This window comes from Rhinolophus sinicus, chromosome 5 (assembly GCF_057876585.1).
Source record: "Rhinolophus sinicus isolate RSI-liver-muscle chromosome 5, RSI-T2T, whole genome shotgun sequence".
Taxonomy (NCBI): Eukaryota; Metazoa; Chordata; class Mammalia; order Chiroptera; family Rhinolophidae; genus Rhinolophus; species Rhinolophus sinicus.
In genome coordinates, this window is record NC_142505.1 from 12,715,893 (window position 1) to 12,727,886 (window position 11,994).

Below are 11,994 nucleotides of genomic sequence, written 5' to 3' on the forward strand. Positions count from 1 at the left end.
AGTGAAGTTGTTCTAGGCAATGAAAGAGCGAGCGAGAGAGAGAGAGAGAGAGAGAGAGAGAGAGAGAGGAGAGCACGCTCCCATTCAATACTATGGCAGGAGGGAAATGATTTAATGTTCTTTAACGTGACCCTGACCCATGGGGGTTGGGGAGTGGGGGTTTAGTAATCCATCTTCCACCAGCAGGAGGTTCAGAGACACACACTTTAATTAAAGTTAGCTACTTCGAGGATAATTCAAGGCGTGTTACAGAATTCTATAGATAAGATTACGGTACTCTAAAGCGTAAACTAACCAAAGTAGCTTCAGCTTTATTTTAAATGAAGTGGTTCGGCAATGTGAGAGCGACGACAGAAGGCTGAGAAGGTAGCTTAGTGTTGAGTAGCAGTGCCCATGGATATTTAATTCAAACTGGAGAGAAATGAAAAGCAAATTTTTCTTCCTATTTTTTTCCTCAGAAGCCAAAGGGAACACCCTGAAAGCATAACGTGGCCAGTGGAATTTGCCACAGTCTCCGCCCATGTATCCTAAAGTCAACAAACACAGCTTGAGGGCCTACTTGTACTTGGAGAGACGCCCAACACAGGAGAACCCAGAAACAAAGCACCGTGTGGCCTTGCTCTGAACGTTCACAGACAGGGGTAGGGAAACCTCCCAGCCAGGGCACCTTCCCTGTTCCATCTCTGCTATCTCTTTTTTAGGGGACTCTCAATTCTGCAAAACAGTTACCAAAGGGGTACAACCCACATAGAAGCTCATCAGAAGAAGCCTCTCACAGCTCTCTACCCCCTCTTATTCTTCTGAGATTTTCCTTTAGAGTTTTTGTGTGGTTTTCAGTACCCCCCACCCCCGCCCCAAATTCCCATTGGAAAAAACTGGAAAGATGTGATAATGTCATAAAAGAAAAGAATCATCTGACACCATCCAACAAACACACCCAGTGCTGACACTTGCTTCATTTGTCTCATTTCTCCCACTCTTGATAGGTGCTGGCTTGTTTTCATCCTAGGATACACAGCTATACGAGTATGCATCCTTTTGCACTAAATACTTGACTACCAGCATATTTCCACATTAGTACGATCCCTTTTAAGCATCGCTCCTGATGATTACATTATGTTGCATCAAGTGTGTATACTTATCGACCTTCTCTTAGTGTGTACATCTGGCTTGATTCCAACTGTGGACTATTTCATAGAGAACTAAGATAAATATCTTTGTGCATAATGGGTTTTTCCACATTAAGGATTTTTTTCTCCTCCTTAGGCTAGATTCCCAGAAATGTAATGACTAGGTCTAAGGCTGAGAATATTAAGGCCCTTGAGACACATTTTCAGGCATAGGTGTGAAGGGAGGGCAACAGCTAAATAGTGAAATCACCTGAATGAGTAAAATTGCCAGAGATGACAACACACCCACTGCTGAACCCATCTTATCCGTGCAGACTCATCAGGGGCATTGCTTTAACTAAAATTAGGTCCTGACTTCCAAGAATTAGACTTTTTAATCACACATTTTCTTTAGAATGTCCAAGAAGAGCCTGTAACCACTCTGGTGAGATGGATCAAGAGCGGAAGAGGGAGGGCCCTGAGCTGGGGCCGCAGGAAGTGCCAGCCACCTTCCTCACCCCACTCTGACTTAGAAGCCTCAGCTTCCCGAGACGTGGTCTTGACTGAACACCCAGAACACATCTCTGTGCCTCCTCCCATGTTCCCCACTTCATCTCCCGTCTGGCAGCCCTCCACCTTTCTTCGAGAAACAATTCTAACCACCTCCCAGATTTGCCAAAAATGGTGTTTGGCTTTTTGTTTCTCCTGCTCCTTGTTGCTTTTGCATCACATATAGAAGAGAAGAGGGAAATATCAGCATTTCATCACCTACCTCCGTCAGCAGCAGTCTGAAGGGAGGGAAACTGAGGCAGTAAGAGGGTGTGGAGGGAGTGGGAAAAGCAAACATCAGGTACCCGGAAGCTATGGGAGGAAGGATTCAGAACTGGGAGCACGAAGGGACAGCTGGGGAACTGGGTCACTCAGGGGCCGGACGGCAAAACCTGCAGTCCTGGGAGAGGCACCCAACATTCACCCGACCGCAGAGCTAAAAAATCCACTGGCGGATTTCTAAAAGACTTTAAACAAGGATTCAATTAAAACGGCATTATTTTTTTATTTTTCTACTAATTAGCCATAAAAGACAGAAACTAATCTCGAATACTCTGATTACATGTCATCCTAGTAAATCAAAGTCCCTAGTGATCAACAAATTGCTTTTCAAAAACAGCGAAACAACAAAGGCGCATTTGTATAACACGAACACAAAAACAGCACCTGCCATATGTTCTGAGGCTGAAGCTACAGAGGTAAAAGTAAAACGATGCTTGAGATAACGGTCTCAAGAGATGAGGAAGAGGTCTGGGGTTGGAAGCACTGCTGATGCAGGCTGGGCCACCTCCAGAAGAAAAACACAGAGGCTTGGGTTATTTCCTTTTCTCCAGTGATATCCAGGCATCCAAGCCTAGAGATGGTCACATTTCAGATCAAAAAGGGAGAACCATATGCAATGACATAGTTTTCTGAACCACGAGTCAGTGTCTGTTCGGGACTTTGGCAAATAGCTACACTAGATCCTGAGGCCACAGGCACCTCTGTCCTCCAGGCACCTGCCCTTGCTCGCATGTTTTGCTTTCTTTTTCCCAAGTATCTGCTCAGTGAGATTAAGTTATCAGCCCACAGAATGGATCTGAACATCCGTGCTGCAGATGGCATATGTCACATCAGTGGCATGACGCTGTAAATCACAAAAAGCCACAAAAGAACTTTCCATAGAGTGTCTTTCTTTCCCCAGCTGATGATATATAAACGTACACACAAAATTTAACTCATAAGTACCTAGGGAAAGGTAATGGGGGGAAATAACACATGGCTGAATACAAAACCAAAACCAGTTTTCAAACAGCATCAGGCAGTTTCACAGAGAGCTCTTTTTATTCTCCTTACACAAATGCAGAATTGATTCTCAGAGTAATGTGGAAGCGGGTGAGGTTCCTCTCGGTAAAGCACCCAGCCCGTCCCTCAACAAAGTCCATCTTTCAGCCTTTTCCCCAATAACCTTCTGGCAGTTTCATGCTGTTCTGGTCTTGCTGTCACTAGCAACTGATCACAATAAATGCATGAGGGTGTTTAGGTCCACTATTAATTACTTCAGTTACCCCAAGCAAGGTCTTCTAAATTTTGAAAGAAGAGATGATAAAAAGGAACAATTGTGCAATGGTGGGACCTATGCCCTGGGACAGGAGGCACAGAGCTGGGCCAAGGCGCTTTTCTGTTTCTCCTCAACAGGCGCTCACCTCCTCCTGCCGGCTGCCCTGATTGCAGGCACCACAAAATAGCTGACCTTGTTTTTACTTGAACGCTTACCAATTCTCCTAAGCTAAGTAAACATTTGTATGATGTTTATGATTTATGTACTTATCTAAAACCACCTATATGACACAAGAGTCTAAAGGTAAAGGTCAAAAACCTCTAAGCTTTTTCAATGAACTTTAGGATATTTATATATAGACACAAACATACACATATATACTTTTTCCTTTAACACCTTTGTTCTTCCTTCTCTAGTATTATTGTTTCCTTAATGTAACCAATACTATCCATATACACTACTCCGGAAGTTTATGTGAGTATAGCCACTTTGGGACAGCAATTTGGCAGCAGGTGGTCAAATTGTAAGGTTACATAAAATGGAACCCTGCAATTCCACTGCTGGGCATACAGTCTCAACAATTTCTTTTGCATGTGCATAAATATATTTCAAAGATGTTTACTGAACACATCTATGAAATAGCCAAAAAGAAAAAAAAACAGAAGCCATCTAAAGTCCATCATGGAGGAACAGATTAATAAAATATTGTATTTTCATACGATGGAATGATACTTAACAGTTAAACATATGAATATAAGCTCTGTAAAACAAAGTGATAGTTCTCTCAAAAACACCCAGTGATGATGCATTTCTTTTACAGGAAGTAAAAAAGAAACAACTCTCTGGAAAATTCTATCGTGAAGTCTGCTATGAAGAGCCAATAAACACAAAGGTATGTTTTGACTCACTAGAAAAGAAAAGTAAAAAAGCAAGAGCTTGGTTTATTTCCTTTGCCTATGAAATTTACAATGTTGATGAAGAATCACATTTATCACTGGCAAGGCTTGGGGACCTGGCACACTCATACGCTACCAATAGCAAAACAAATGCATAAGCTTTCCTGGAGGGTTATTTGGCAACATGGATCAAACATTTGTAAAAAGGTACTTTTGACAAGATAATTCATTCTAAGAAAATAAAAATGTGTACAAGGATGAAGTTACAATAAAAAGTGTAAAGTTATAATGTTTTAAAATAATGATTTTGTTGAATAAATTATGGTACCTAGATGAAATGGATTATTAGGAGGATAAAAATGACACAGAAGAATAATTGTTGACATTAACACCACTCATATATTGCTGAGTAAAAACAATGACCTCATCTGTGTTTAAAAATATATTCATATACTGAAAAATAGTCAACCAACAGTATATGGTTCACTGGTTGGGGTTTTTCTAAGTATCTCTTTCAGTTTATACTTCCCTGAGTAGTGAGCCAATGGGGGAAATTTGTAAAAAGTTTGCATAAAGAATTTAGTTTTCGGAAGCCCTCATACCCTGTTGGTGGGAATGTTAATTGATACAGCTGCTATGGAAAACAGTATGGAGGTTCCTCAAAAAATTAAGACCAGAATTACCATATGACCCAGCAATCCCTCTCCTGGGTATAGACCCAAAAAAATCTGAAAATATTTATCCATAAAGATATATGTACTCTGATGGTCGTTGCAGCTTTATTTACTATGGCCAAGACATGGAAACAACCAAAGTGTCCTTCAACAGATGATTAGATAAAGAAGATGTGGTACATATATACAATAGAATACTACTCTGCCATAAGAAAAGATGAAATAGTGCCATTTGTGACAACATGGATGGATCTTGAGACTGTTATGCTAAGTGAGTAAGTCAGACAGAAAAAGTCGAGAACCATATGACTTCACTCATATGTGGGATATAAAACTGAAAGCAACAAAAGAACAAGATAAACAAAAAAACAAAAACTCTTAGACACAGACAATAGTTTAGTGGTTACCAGAGGGTAAAGGGGGAGGAGGGATGGTAGAAGAGGATAAAGAGGGTCAACTATATGGCAATGGAAGGAGAACTGACTCTGTGTGGTGAACATACAATGTGATACATAGATGATGTATTATAGAAATGCACACTTGAAACCTATGTAATTTTACTATTGTCACCCTAATAAATTTAATTTAAACAAATATGGTCCGTATTATTCAAGGATAGCTGGTATGAACGAAGAGTCACCTAAAGTGAATCCACGTAAAATGGGGACTAAAATTTCACAGTGAATAATGGGAAATTAAAAGGTTTGATTAGCACTGTATTTGAAGAAAAAGAAACAAATAAATAATTTTATTTGATGTTTTACCAAATTTTGATAACAGTATTTTTTCATGGGAGGGGATAATTCGGCTAGATCCTAAAATTCATGTTGAAGCCTAAAGGGTCAAGAACAGCCATGACAATTTTGAAGAAAAAGGCTAAGAAAAGAAGATTTATTATAAAGCTTTAATAATTAAATTAAAATGGTATTAGCTGAGGAGTTACAAAGAGAACAGAACAGAGTTAAGAAACATCCAAAAATATAACAGAAATTGGTACAAGACAGAAATGGCAACAAAATAAAGGAGAAAATAGTTAATTATTCATTAAATGATAATAAGATCAATGGTTTTAAATACAGAAAACAATTAGATTCCTGCCTCCCACAAAACAGAATTATAAATTTCAGATGAGTTTAATGACCTAAAAGTTTTACCTAGTAACAAATGGCAGCGCGTAGAAAAGAAAACTTGAAAATCGATACTTCTTTTAAATATCTCTAAAGAAAATACAAAGTAAAAAAGCAGTGCGATACATTCCATGCTTATCAGATTAACTAAAATCAAAGTATCTAATTAGCAGGAGGCACAGTCGAGGATATGGGGATACAAGGAACTCCAACACATTGCTGGTGAGAATGTTAAATGGCACAACTACTTCAGAGGGCAATTTGCAAAACCTAGTAAGGTTGCAGTAATAGACAAGTGTTGATGCGAGCATATCCTATATCCAGATATGAAACTTCAGGGGGTATACACCCTAGACACACTCTTGTCTATTTCTACAAGATCTTACCACGGATATTCCCTGCAGTACCGTTTATAATAGCAAATGGTAAAACCATTTTTTTTGTCCATCGATGGGGAATATTTGAACTCTGGTATATCAAAGAAATAGTACATCTATAATTATCAACATATGTTATCAACACATATCAAAAAGCAGTATTAGGTGAAAAAAGCAAATCACAAAAATAAATGAGAGGCCTTCATTTCCATAAAATTTTCAACACAAAAGAACACTACACACGATGGGCACACACTCAGTCCCAATGTTACAGGTTGAATGGACTCAACCCCAAATTCTCATCCCTCCATGTCTGAACTTCCCTCCTGCTCAGCCCACAATTTTCTATTTATGGCAATCCCCACTCTTAGCCGTAAGTAGCTACTACATGTAGAGTGCTATGCTAGGTGTCAGGGAAGACAAAAGAATTATGCAAGACTTCTCTACCCCTGCAGAAGGGTACAATTCAGCTGGGAAGCTGTCTGAGAGACTTGGTTCTCAAACCTTACTCACATATTGTATAAACTCAGAAAGAGTGGTTAATTTTCAAGGCCCAGTTCCTTCATCTATAAAATGGGAAAGCCATCCTCCTCTTATAGGGAAGACTAAATGAATGAATATATATATATATATATATATATATATATATATATATATATATATATATATATTTTTTTTTTTTTTTTTTTTTTTTAGTGTCCAGCACATGGCAAATACTCAACACTCGTAGCAATCAGAGGCACGCAGCCATCACACAAATCCAATCATCTAAACAACATTCAGTCACACTGACAGAGGAAAAGGTGATGAAGGGCACTTACTGGGTCTGCTAGGCTGTCTCAGCCGGATACAGCATCCCCACCTTCCTGAGGGCTCTCCTGGTGACCTGGTCCGCACGCTGTGGAAGGCATAGGGCCCTTCTTCCAGCAGCAGTTGGGCTACACCCAGGTTTGTTTAGTATTCTGAGTTCAGCATGGACAGTGCTCCGTGAAAAGAGCTACCTGCCCCGGGAAAGAGAACTCCGTCTCTCAGACCTCGGGGGGATTCTGGGGTGAAATGAGACCAAAAGAACCATAAAACACTTAAGCTAGCTTCTCAACTGACCCTCTTTAAAATTCCAAGGACATACCACAGCTCCAAGTTATTAAAGAGAAAGCAACAGTGTCTCAGCTCCACCTGCCCCAACCCACAAAAAGCTGGGAGGGCATTCTAGCCACGGACTTGGCAGGCAGCAGAGGGAGGCTTGCCTGCCAGACACTGCAAAAAGCCCCGTGTATAGACATCACTTTTGGAGATCCCAAACTGTTGGATTTTATTCCTAGGATTCCTTCCGGAGGGCTTGGGAAAGAATGGTGGGTATTTCAGTTCTCCCGCCAATGTGGCGCCACCATGTGGCAACAGCCGGAACAGCTCACAAGTCACTCAGCCTTGAAATTCTGGGATTATCCACCAAATTTTTCACCTTGTGAAATTCAAAATATTTCCATTTTTATGTCTCAAATAAGAATTCATTCATATATTTTCTTCATTTATATTTTATTACCACACTATTTCAGACTTGTATTATTCAAATACACTCTATGAGTAAACCAGCCTCTATTTATCCCTGTCAGCACTGTTATATCTGGGGTCCAGCTGCTCACATTACTCAAGAACAAGAACCAATGATGAGGGGGTGTGTGTGTGGCGGTGGGGGGCGGGGAAATGGTACAACCAGTTCAGACTCCAACTAGATCTTAAGACCAAATCCTTCCTTCTAACTTTCTGGACTGGCTTAGGTATAACTACCTTTGCTTTACATACATAAAAAAAAGAGGTAGAAAATCATCTAGCAGTTTCATTTTCACTTTGAAACTAAAATGATAAAATAAATCATAATAATAAAACTAAAACTCGCCTGACAAAACTAAGCGGGATGATGGTTACCCTTGAGGGATGGTGCCTGTAGGAGCTTCATGGGGAGATTGGGGATATTATAGGTCTTAACCTGGGCACTGGTTCCACAGGTGTGTTCAGTTTGTGAAAATCCATTGAGAATACACTTCAGATCTATGCAATTTGCTGTGATTATGTCATACTTCAATATGATATTAAAACAAATTCACCAAGGTCTGGTCAGTTGTCCCTCCTTAACTTGCCTTTGAGACAAAAGTCTGCCAACACGATAATAAACAGAAAGGCAAAAGCAGGGAGATGCTCAGTTCTCTATGGGGTATTTCGGTGGATGTGAATCAGCTGCTCCAAAGGTTAAGGCCACAGATGAACTCTCCTTCTGTGCCTCTTGGAAGGGAGAAAGGAAACAGGATTCAGTCTATACCACTGTTAGTTTCAATTGCCATGACCAGGCAAGCAACATCAACAGGGAGATGGAGAGTCGTATTTTCAAAGTTTTACCAAAATAAATTTCTCTGGAAAGAAGGATTTTTAGATTTGTGAATAGGATCCTCGAGGCTGCTGTAAAAAATTCTTTGAATCACCTCCATTTCTCCCAACAGCTCAGTTCCTTCTGGACCATCTTCCTTCGACTTGCACATCTGACATGTCCCCTGAACCATAATCGCCTTGGGAAGACTAAAAGGCAGGGATTATTCCATTTTATAGATTTGAGGAAAAAAAAGTCGAGGCTCAAAGATGTTTGTCAAACATCACAAACCTATCTAAGTAGTCGTCACCGAGTTGGGGCAAGGGAGGCTGAGTTGGAGGGACAGGGTGACATGTCAAAAGGGGAGGGAACATTCTCTCCCCAGCCCAAAGTTCTTCCAACCGCGCACAGCCCCACAGGAGCTGCCTCAAAGGATCTGGAGTAAAAGATTCACGTCTGCCAACATTTACACATTCTGGGACCAGACTCCACCCTCCCCTGGGAAAGGGTTTAACAAATCCAGATCCAGGGGTAGGGAGGAGGGGCGAGCAGAAATGAAGCCAGACTCGAGGCATTGTTTTAAGAGCTGATGAGAGCCAGTGTTGGGGAAGCCAACCTCAGAACGTACCCGCGTCTCTTAGGAAGTCCCTGAGCCCAAACTGGTATGTGCAGGTAGAGTCTCGGATATTTATCCTCGGGGACAGGGCTTATCTGGGAGAAGGAGACGGAGCAGGCACCTAGCAAATTCCCCTGACTCTGCCCAGACGTTAGCAAATTAAGTGACGGGGAATGGAGGGGATACTGCAAATGTCTGAGGTCCAGGGGTTCCCACCGCGGAATTGCTCCTCTCCGCGCTCGCTCCGAAGGTCCCCCGCGCGGTCCTTTGGGATCTGGTCCCGACCTCTCCAAATGAGGCGGAGTTTGGGGGAAGGGAGTATCAGGAAGAGGCTGGGATGGAGCTGAGGCGACCACCCCCGTCCTTCCCCGCAACAGCGCGTCCCTCTCCAGGCAGTCCGAGGACCGGCCAGACGCCATCGACTCGGATTCTTACTCCGTGCACCAGCTGTGACCTTGAGCGAGTCCCTGATTAGCCCCATTTTACAGAAATTAAGAGTCCGAAAGAGTCAAGTCCACCGCGTTGTGCTGCTTCGGGGCGCTTACCCGATGGTTCAAGGCGCCCGGCAGGTGCGCCCGTAGCTTAGTAGGTGCGCGGTGCCCAAGAGCTACGTGGCTAGTGGGGATCGAAAGCCGCGAGGGAAACACAGAGGCGAGCTTCGGCCCTGGCAGCCGGAGGAAGGCACGGTTCCCACTCTGCGACGACGCAAGTTCAACGCCCCCACCCCCGTGCCCCTCCGCAGCCGTGGACTGGCCAAGCCCCCGACCCTGGCTCAGGACGCGCACGGGGTGTCGGGGGACGTGAGAGACACCTCCACACACCTATCCCCAAAGTTGCTGCAACGTAAGAGGGACAGCAGCGGAAAGCCTTCTGAGGGGAGGGGACGGTACTCACACGGGGTGGCCAGACTGGTGCAGGTCCGTGACCCGGGTCATCGATGACGGCCGGGCTCAGGCCACCGCGTCTCAGGACGCCTGGGGCACCTGCCGCAGCGCGGCGCGTGGATTAGGAGGCGGCGGGCTGCGAGACAGGGGCGCGGGTCGTGCGGCGCGCCAGATCCGAGCCGCAACGCCGCGGGGCTCGGCCGCCGGAACCGCAGCCGCAGCGGGAGCCTGGGAGGCGGCAGGAGGCGGGAGCGCCGCGGCGGCAGCGGCTGAGAGGGAGGCGCCCGCGCCGCAGGCATCCAGGGCCAGCCTGGCCGCAGCCGCCGCCGACACGCTGGCCCGGCGGACCGCCAATCAGAGGCGCCCGGGGCCCGGGCGCGTGCGGAGGCGGGGCGGGGGCGCGTGCGGGGTGCCGGGCTGGCGGGACTGCGCGCGATCGCGCCTGCGCTGGGGCAGGGGTACCTGCCCGCGGGTTTCTCAGGAGCAACCCCGGCGCGCGGGCCGCACGCGCGGGGAGGGCGGGCGCCTCGGGAGGAGGCGGGGCTGGGGCTGCGCGCGCCCGGGGCGGGGTCCCGCGCCCTCTCCTGGGCGCTCCTTAGCCCGGCAGTGCGGTGTCGGGGCCGCGGCCCAGGAGCCCCCAGGTGAGACCTCAGGTCATTCTCAGCTTTGGAGTCAGGGTTTTCCTGTCCCTCGCCCCTAAACCTCGGGGGCCCGGCCCCTCCCTGACCGCGGAGTGATGGGTCGCGGGATCCCGGGTCGGCCTGGTTCTACCAACGCCTGGCTCGCGGGCGGGAATCTGGAGCCTCACGAAGAGCCGGCGTGGAGCTTCTCCAAAGACAGCTCTCCACTTCACAGTCAGTCCCTGGGTACGTAAAGTCACCGTGCTGACCCACCCCCTGGTCTAGATTCCCTTTAGTCTCATGAATTTACTGTGCTAGCGACTCATTCGTTCAACGCGCGTGGACTGCATTCGCGCTAGGCTCGAAGAGCTGTCCCAGGCCACTGCGCGCCCAATTCTCCCAAACCCCTTGGCTTCCACACCGCCGGTTTAGTGAGCCCGCGCTGGCAGAAGGACGCAGGAAGATTACTGCAGGTGAGGAACGCATTCGGGCACCTGCCAGGTGCTCCAGGTCCTGAAAAAGCAAATAGGAGTTGAAAGGTTCCCCTCCAGGCCGGGGCTTCAGCGTGCGTTTGCATCCATCATATACAAGGCCTGGAATCTTCCTAAAACAGACTGCCTCAGCACGAACGACTCTGCTGTGAAAACACACTGTCAATTTTAACTGCAGGGTGGAAGTCACTCCATCAGAATAAAGCGTTTGTGGAGCTACATTGGTGATTCCTAAAGCCCTGGGGATCCTCTCTCAGGACGGTGGATGGAGCCTGCTCTCTCCGTGTAAATTTACGCAGTAGAAATGGATGGCTTGCTGGTTTGCTGATCTGTCCGGGGGACGGGGGGGATTTTAAGAAGGAAACTTGGAAGGTAAAGGAGTTGATTTCTCTAAAGATCTGTGTTCCTCTCTTAAAGGGATTTCATAATCCACAAAACTGGTTAAAGTGGAAGAAAGTCTGTGTTTTGTTTACATTTATTTACATTTAATTTTAATTGTATTTATCTATGCTTGAGTAGCATTGGTGTGTTATGAAATTCAGAAAGTGCAAATGGGTAGATAGTTAACAAGACTCAATTCTTCTCCCTGGAGACAACTATTGCTCTCATGTTCTTGTGTACCCTCCTAGAGAAAATCGACATATACACAACCAAATGTATTTGTCTAAGGTTCCGATTTTTACCTTTTGTTATATAAAATGGTAGTTGTAACTTCAGGCACATGTGGACTCAGAGGTTCAAGTGATGTC

The 11,994-nt window shown here is 45.1% G+C and overlaps 1 protein-coding gene across 3 annotated transcripts in view; it reads right to left on the reverse strand.

Annotated features, from left to right (window-relative positions):
• The window catches only part of MYRIP (myosin VIIA and Rab interacting protein), a 224,954-nt gene extending 214,291 nt beyond the window's left edge, over nucleotides 1-10,663 (reverse strand). Inside the window, exon 1 of one of the 3 annotated variants that reach the window (XM_019727577.3) lies at nucleotides 10,145-10,663. The gene's annotated coding sequence lies outside the window, so the exon portion shown is untranslated. The remainder of the gene's footprint in view (nucleotides 1-10,144) is intronic. The other 2 variants (XM_019727578.3, XM_019727576.3) reach the window with 2 other exon arrangements.
• Nucleotides 10,664-11,994: the final 1,331 nt, after the last annotated feature.